Genomic DNA, 8644 nt, shown 5'->3' with positions numbered 1-8644 from the left:
CTGTGTCCGCTCCATCCCAAACTTCCCTCCCACCTCCCTCCCCAACTTCCCTCCCACCTCCCTCCCCATCCCATCCCTTTGGGTTGTCCCAATGCACTGGCTTTGAGTGCCCTGTTTCATGCATTGAACTTAGACTGGTCATCTATTTCACATATGGTAATATAAATGTTTCAATGCTATTCTCTCAAATCATCCCACCCTCACCTTCTCCCAGAGTCCGAAAATCTGTTCTTTATATCTGTCTCTTTTGCTGTCTTGCATATAGGGTCATCGTTACCATCTTTCTAAATTCCATATATATGTGTTAATATACTGTTTTGGTGTTTTTCTTTCTGACTTACTTCACTCTGTATAATAGGCTCCAGTTTCATCCACATCATCAGAACTGACTCAAATGCATTCTTTTTAATAGCTGAGTAATATTCCATTGTGTATATGAACCACAACTTTCTTATCCATTCAACTGCCAATGGACATCTAGGTTGCATCCATGTCCTAGCTATTGTAAACAATGCTGGGATGAACATTGGGGTACATGTGTCTCTTTCACGTCTGGTTTCCTCAGTGTGTATGCCTAGCAGTGGGATTGCTGGGTTGTATGGCAGTTCTGTTTCCAGTTTTTTTAAGGAGTCTTCACACTGTTCTCCATAGTGGCTGTACTAGTTTGCATTCCCACCAACAGTGTAAGAGGGTTCCCTATTCTCCACACCCTCTCTAGCATTTACTGTTTGTAGACTTTTGGATCGCAGTCATTCTGATCAGTGTGAGATGGTACCTCATTGTGGTTTTGATTTGCATTTCTCTGATAATGAGTGATGTTGAGCATCTTTTCATGTGTCTGTTAGCCATCTGTATGTCTTCTTTGGAGAAATGTCTGTTTACTTCTTTGGCCCATTTTTTGATCGGGTATTTTAAGCCCTCCTCCTTGAACCATTGTTTGCTCCAGAGTCAAAGTGCCCCCTGGCTCTTTGACAATCTTAACAGCCATTGCTTCTCAGTTACCCTTCCTGGCTGTCCTTCCTCAGCCTGAGCTCTACATGTTGAAAGGTGTCAGCATCAATTTTTTGTAGCTTTCTTCGTCTGGGTTAGTAATACTGAAAGTGTTAGTTACTCAGTCGTGTCTGACTCTTTGCAACCCCGTGGACTGTAGCCAGCCAGGCTCCTTTGTCCATGGAATTCTTCAGGCAAGAATACGGGAGTGGGTATTCATTCCCTTCTCCAGGTTGGAGAAGGGGATTTTCCCAACCCAGGGATCAAACCCGGGTCTTTGCCTCACTTGCTATCATTTAAGTATTAACATCTACTTGCCAGTAACCTGCAATTCATTAACTTTCCCCATGACCCATGCCCTGCCCTCTAGGCTGTATATCAAATTGTCTATTCAGCATCTTCACTTTTGAGGCTAAATATCAGGTCTCTTGGTTCTTTGCCTGCCCCCTCTGTGGCAATCCTGCTCATCTACTAGTCTTCCCCATCTTAGTTAATGGGCCTGCCATCCACCTAGTTGCTTAGCTCCTCCCCACCCCCAAACGAAGACTTGTTCTAGAGACAGACTTTTGTCTCCCTTTCACCATATACTAACAAGTATTTTGAGTCCACTTCTACCACACACCAAACAAGTGACTGTTGTTTTTTGTCATGTTTTATGTTAGTAAGATTTGACTCGAAACACACATGAATTATCTTGATAAAAATAAGCATTAAATTAAAATATTACTTTTATAGAGATTGTCTCTTGATTCCTTTCTAGCAATTAGCTCCTAAATTACCCAGAAGACCCATGTGTTCTTAAGTTTGCACATGCATTGGAATTTATTTTTCCCAATTTCTTTAAGGGCCTTCATATTTTCTTACCCTTCGGACCTAGCTGCTGTGGATTAGATACAGACCTATATGTCCTTTTTAAAAATTTGTTTCATAGTAAAAATAACAATAATGATGACAACAATAGTATTAATAATACTGTTAATAATTAGCACCTATTAAGACCTGTGGGCACTGCAGAAAGCACTGTAGATTCACTGATGGTCTAGCCCTCACAGTGACACTGGGATGGATACTATCACTGTCCTCATCTTAGACCTGCCCAAGGTTACACAGATGGAAAGTGGCAGAGAAACTGGATACAGACTTATTTCTGCCAGACTCCAAAGCCCATGTTTTTAGCCAAAAATAATTTAAAATTTGGAACCACTGAATCTTCTCATGCAAAGAATATTTTGTCTGCCACACTCAGTAAGATATAAAGATTAGCTCTAGAAAGATCATATAATATAATAAAATAGACCTTTTTACATCACTTTTCTATAGGCCTCATGGTCTATTTTTACATAATTTGCAAGGTAACTTCACTTTGTGGGTGCTGAAAAATTGCCATTCATTTATTTTTTTCCTTTAACATTCATCTCTTCTCAGTCTCTCTAATGGACAACTTCACTGACTTCAAAACTGTAAAGGGAGAAACCAGGGTGAAACATGAACCTAATGAGAGGATGAAGTGAATTATTAGAAAAGTTTCTCAGAGGAAGAACATTCATTGCAGCCATTTCGATCTTTGTACTTGACAGTGAGAGTACCACGTAAGCCTGAATGAAAACAAAACGAGATTGACTCAAAATAAACCAGGTTATGCTATGGTGACAAACACCCTCAAAATCTCAGTGCCTTAAAGAGTGCTCACTCACTCATGACATACGCCATCAACGGCCACATTCTATGATATATTCTCCATCTACCCAGCATCTGTTGAACCCCTATGTCTTCATTCTGGGCACAAGGGCCATTTTTTAGCTTCATGTAGAAACTACCTCAGGAGAAACCCCTGCACACAGAAGTTCTTTGATTGATTTTGTTTGAGGTTTTAAATGCTTCCTTGGAAGACTGGTTACCCCCAGTGCCTTTTTCCCCTTGATTTTGGGCCATTCTGCAGTTGGAATGGTCTAATTTGTGCTTCTTTGGCTCTGAGAGCCCCCTCCAAAATTCTTCTCCAATTTCTATCATGGGCTTTGGAGGCAGATGAGTAGGCTTGGTCACTTACTACTTGTGTGGCATTGTACAATGTCTTCACCTCTCTCAACTTTAGTTTCCTTGTTTGAACAGGGCTATTGTTCATTATTTGAACAGGGAAAAGTGGCTGCATTTGAGAAAAAGCCAGGAGATGATATTAGTAGCAGTTGTTGATGACTTGGGTGAGGCAGAGAGAAGAGGCAAGGATGTCTACCAGGTTTCTATCTTGACAAATGGGTGGCGATGCATTTTATTGAGGAGATAAGAGAAGCAATTTGTATGTGTGTGTGTGTGTGACAGAGACAGAGAGAGATCAATTTCAACATAAGGATTTGAGATATTCTCTAGATATATTAAAGCTTACTTTATTGATACATAGGTGTGTGACCTGGACTGATAATAGAGGTTTCAAAGTCCTTTGCATAAAGAAGATAATTGAAACTGTAGAAGTAGGTGAGAGATACTTCTCAAAATGAGCAGAGTAGAGAGCTCAGGGTGAGCCCTAAGAATTTCTTTATTTAAGAAATAAATAAATACTCTATAGAGAGTAGAGGATTCTTCCCTCAAAAGTTAGCTTTTGTGTCACCATATCCCCTCCTTTTCCTCTTCTGTCTCTGGACATCTTTTTTTGGGAGGTGGGGGAAGTTGAAGAAAAAGATTATAGCCTCAATAGAGATGTATAGGAGAGTAGGGAGGAAATTTAATCAAGTGAAAGGATTGAGATGTATTAAAGTTTTAAGATCAGAGACCATATGTTTGTTATGACAATAATCTGAATGGCTTAACATTTTACTTGGGAGGGTTCAACCTTCTAGGTACCAAGATGGCATTGATCCTGTGTTGGGAATTTGCCAGGTAAATGCAGTATAAGAAGAGACATCTATCTGAAGGTGCTGGTGGTGAGTAGTTCAGATAGCCAACTACTTAGAGTCCTTTTAGGGGAATGCTCATGGACTCTGAGGAGATGAAGACCCAGGAGCTGGAGGACTCAATGAATTTGAAGAGCAGATATCTTCAAGTGAGGGTCCTGAGAGCTTTGGGGGAAAGATGGCTAGGTTAGAGAATTACAGTGGTTGTAGTTAATGGTATGAAACCATTCTGGTTGATGACAAGTCTCGGGGTGTATGCTGGCAGTATGGGGAAGTCAACTGGAGTGGAGGTGAGAATTGTTATTATGTATTTGAGGCCAAGGAACAGCAGATTGAAGGTACTAGGTGAAGACACTGAAGTTTTCTGGAAAGACACTGAAGTTTTCTGGAACAATGGCAGAAGTTGGGTTTGAGGGGAGGAGTGTTCTGTCTTAAAGCATGTGACCAGAGGTCAGTAGATGATAGAAACATGTAAGTGTACATAGTAGTATTGTCAGATGTCAAAGATGCCAGGATGGAGCTGTGGTGGTTCTAAGGTGGCATTAATGGGTTAATAAATTGTCACCCCTATCCTTAGTTCTATGGTAGGTGAAATGTACAGTTTAGTGTGGGGAGATGTTGTGTTTATTGGTTCCTTTTCTTTTACATAAAGGATGAAGATTCCAGAGGGTTTAGTGGTTTGAGGAGAGAAGCCAGAGAGAAGAGGTAGAGAGCATGAAGGGGTTAAAAACAGGGGAGGGAAACTGACTTCCTTTTGGCATGTGAGGATTATAGGGACGGAAGCCTTAATTGGAATTAATTGACCACAGACATTCCAAAGGTGGAATTAGTCATAACAAAGATGTCGGGTCTGAGGTGGGGTCTGGCCCAGTCATGTGTGGGTGAACTCACTGTGTGGGGACTGGGGTCATCAAGCATCTGAACATGGACCCCCTTCTGTGTGCAGGATGGAGGACCCGGCCTCTTTTCCCTGGCGTGGTCTCAAGATGCGACGAGTGGCCACATGCAGAGTAGTTGTCATTTAACATCTCATTTCCAGCCTCACAATAAACCTGTATCCGTGGAGTTGTGAAGATTCAACACAATCATTTGGGGAAAGCGCTTTAACAAATATAATCACAATAAGTTTGCTGAGTTTTAGTGTTCCCCACACCTTTGATGTATTTATCTCTATGTTTTTCCATGTAACTGTAACATATTCCTTAAGATAATAAGGACTTTCTTCTAATAAGGACAAAACCAAGATACTTTATTTACAGTGTTAGCCTGGCACCTGGGCTGATTCTCTGTAGTGTTTATGTAGTCTTGATGTGGACTGGCATCTTTCCCTGGACCTTTGAGTATCTTCCTCAGCAGCTTCTCATGGCCAGATGCGCCATCTCTGTGTCTTTTTATTACAATGCCCAGACTCTCTTCTAGGCCACCCACCAAGTTCTTTGCTACAGTCTTAAGGGTGCCTACAGCTCCAGGCTCATTTGTAGAACAGAGCTGACTGACACACCCTAAGCAAGGGATGCCAATCGAGTCTAGTTTTCGAGGTACTGCTTGATGATTTGATAGAAAGGCATCCACAGGAAAGTAGTACTAGATTCTGAGAACTGCAGTTTTACAGTGTTCAATGTCTTCCAGACTTTCTTGGAGAGAGGCAGATATGATACTAGCCAAGAAAAAGTCCTTCCTTTATTAAACCCCCTATCTCCCTTTGAAATTTAACTGAGACTGTACTTGACTTTTTAGATGTTAAATTTTCTTGGAAGAGGAAAGAACCTCTTGTGGTGGCATAGGCTTTATTTTTTTAGGCAAGGGGGTGTTAATTCCCAAGTAATTCATTAGCTTTGTTGTGTCATCACTTTTCTGTTCAGTGCAGTATAACACACTCGGTCAACTATTAAGAGGCGTACAAATTATTTTTAGTAAAATGTGAGTCAGTCTTGGGAGAAAAAACTAAGCTATATGTTTACAACAGTTTACAACATTCCAGAGAATTGAATAGAAGGAGAAAATACTTTTTTCTTCAGCATCTGTTTGTACTCCATCCCTTTATATTGGGCAAAAGAGCCATTTTATTGACTTCATGTAGAAACTGCCTTAGGAGTACACCCTGTATGCAGAAGTTCTCTGAACTGTCACTGATATTTTTTTTTAGGCTTTAAATGCTTCCCTGGAAGGCTGGTAAATCCCACTGCCGTCTTTCTCTGATGAGTGAGTGTTAATCTTTCAGTTGTGTCCAACTCTTTGCGACCCCACAGACTGTAGCTGACAGGCTCTTCTGTCCATGGAATTCTCCAGGTAAGAATATTGCAGTGAGTAGTCATTCCCTTCTCCAGGGGATTTTCCCAAACCAGGGGTCAAACCCAGGTTTCCTGCAGCATTCTTTTTTTTTTTTGTATCATACTACTCTAGGCTCCATGGGGTATACCCATCAATGCATAGGGAAGAGATGACTTTTTTTTTTTTTTTTTTACAGTTGCCCTCTGCAGAGTCATCTTCTGGAAGAAAACCCCAATTGCCAAGGATAAACATATTTTTGATTGTCTTCCTTTTTTTGTAAGTTTGTGGAAATTTAATATGTGAGCATTCTTTGCATAATTTTATGGGCTCTAACATTCAGATGGAGACTAGTATTAATTTTTTACTGTAAGAAGAAAATCTGTACTGTATCTTCTGTTTAGGAGATGGGACTTAATCATTGTCATCTTTTGTACTTAGTGGTTCTGCCAAGGCAGTGTGGTCAGAATGAGGATGGAATTTCAAGTAAAAGAAACTTGGGAGAACATGAGCTTGGTTGAGTCATACAGGCAACTATTTCAGCTTCCTCACCTAACACAGCACTAAAATGTGTTACTGCAATTACAGAGTGCTGATTTAAAGGGAAAATGAAAAGGATGAATGCACAAATGTAAACAGCTATGCATCTTGGAAGGATGTGGAGAGCTGAGATATGAAGGAAGAATAAAGCCTCTCTTTTAAAGCATACAGCCCACAGCAGTAAGCACAGTGCTGGCCCCATAGCAATGGTTCTATAATGTTTGTTGATTGAGCTGTTTTTAAAAATAGTACTTGTAGCATACAAAGCAAAGAGCCTCCAAATGTCTTTATAAAGTGTAAGAAACAGGCTTTAACATTTCCATATTCGGTTACAAAACACAAGTCTGAATTCAGAGTATTTGCTGGGTTGCAGGTGAAGAAGATAAAAGGAATCAATGAAATTTGAAAACATTCAAAGCCTACTTTCCCCCTCACCTCCCAATTCTTCTTTCTCTCGTTTTCCTCTTCTTATTTCAGGAATCCAACAAATTTTCTTTTGGTTCATCAACCTCTTGTATTTTGACTCAAGACAACTATAATTCATTGAGCAGGAACCATGACTTATTGGACTTTGTAGCCCCCATGCACATCATAGTCTAGTGCCTGGTACATAAGAGGGAATTTAAATATAGTGGAATGTTAGTTTGGTTTTTATTTTCTCTTCCTTTCCCAGATATTCCCCTTTTTTCATTTGTATAAACATAAAAAGAAATTTTTCTTCATTTTCCCCAAATTTGATAAGACTACTCCACACTCCCATTTTCTTGTTCACATCTGTGAACATGACAGAAAGGATCCTGGCCATTGAGGACTTTACATGCCTCAACCAAAGGAGGCAGCACTGAACTCTAGGGAAGGAAAATTCTACATGTGAAGAGGTATGATGGAGTCCAAGAGATCTTGAGAAGTATTCCTGGAGAACTTGCGAGTTGAAGGAAAACAAGGCTGACTAGATGACACTGGGGAACCAGAATGTCAGTGAGAGAAGTGTATTCCAGGCAGACAGGATTTGAGAGAGAGCATGAATCATTCAAGAAACCCGAGAAGTGGACTTTCTACAGCAGGAGCATGAGGGTGTAACTCTTTTCCAGTGCTGTAGTGGGTGGTCTCTAAGTGGATTTGCAGCGGCAATAACATCAGTATGGCAATACCATGTGAACTCTTCTGGTAAACATACACGCTTTCTGAACTCATTCGTTGGCTTGTTTTTCCAAGTCATGGTCAGTGAGTTAAGTAAATGAAGCCTCATCGAGCTTAGATAATACTTCCCACTAAGTTCCTTAAATTCCAAAGCTGGCAGTAAACTGATGGTCAACCTAATAATTGAGGTCTAAGAAGTAATAGCCACACCCAAGTCGATACTGCAACCCATTAGGCGGAGCTTTTCCTGGGCTACAGTGAGTCCTGCAAATTATTCCAGGGACCCAGGCCTTGGTCTCCCTTGCTAGTAGCTGTCATCATTCCTGTAACTGAAGACAAGGGGAATGGCTTGCCTTCCTCTTTGAACATTATCTTTCCTTTCCTAGGTTTTAAAAAATTCAATTCTCCCTGTATAAAAATAATGAAGTGGAATATAGGTGTGGCACATAGAGTGAATACCCTGCACCCGGGTCCCTGTCCCGCAGCTCCCTACAGCAAGGTTTTGCACCCTAGAGTCCTCTGGCATAATAACCTCTGGCTACGGAGGGTGAGCAGGAATATTATCAGTTAACAGATTCCCAAAACACAGAGACATTTTTCCTCAAATTAAACACAATAGCTGAACAATATTGATAGGAAACACAAATTGTACACTCAACAAACTTCATTAAAAGTATTCTCCAGGACTTTCTTCGTGGTCCAGTGGTTGAGAATCTGCCTGCCAATGCAGGGGACGTGGGTTTGATCCCTGGTCCAGGAGGATTCCACATGGTGCAGAGCAGCTAAGCCTGTGCCCCATAACTACTGAGCATGTGCGCCAT

At 40.8% G+C, this 8644-nt stretch overlaps 1 long non-coding RNA gene across 1 annotated transcript; it reads left to right on the top strand.

Moving 5' to 3' along the window:
* The first annotated feature begins 785 nt into the window (after positions 1 to 785).
* LOC123332772 lies at positions 786 to 7872 on the top strand. The gene is made up of 2 exons (XR_006549806.2): positions 786 to 6164; positions 6343 to 7872. It is a non-coding gene; the product is annotated as an uncharacterized LOC123332772 (long non-coding RNA).
* Positions 7873 to 8644: the final 772 nt, after the last annotated feature.

The sequence above is a fragment of the Bubalus bubalis genome, chromosome 3 (genome assembly GCF_019923935.1).
Source record: "Bubalus bubalis isolate 160015118507 breed Murrah chromosome 3, NDDB_SH_1, whole genome shotgun sequence".
In the NCBI taxonomy this organism is placed as follows: Eukaryota; Metazoa; Chordata; class Mammalia; order Artiodactyla; family Bovidae; genus Bubalus; species Bubalus bubalis.
Note: the sequence above shows the minus strand (reverse complement) of the source record. Positions and strands in the feature narration are given on the sequence as shown.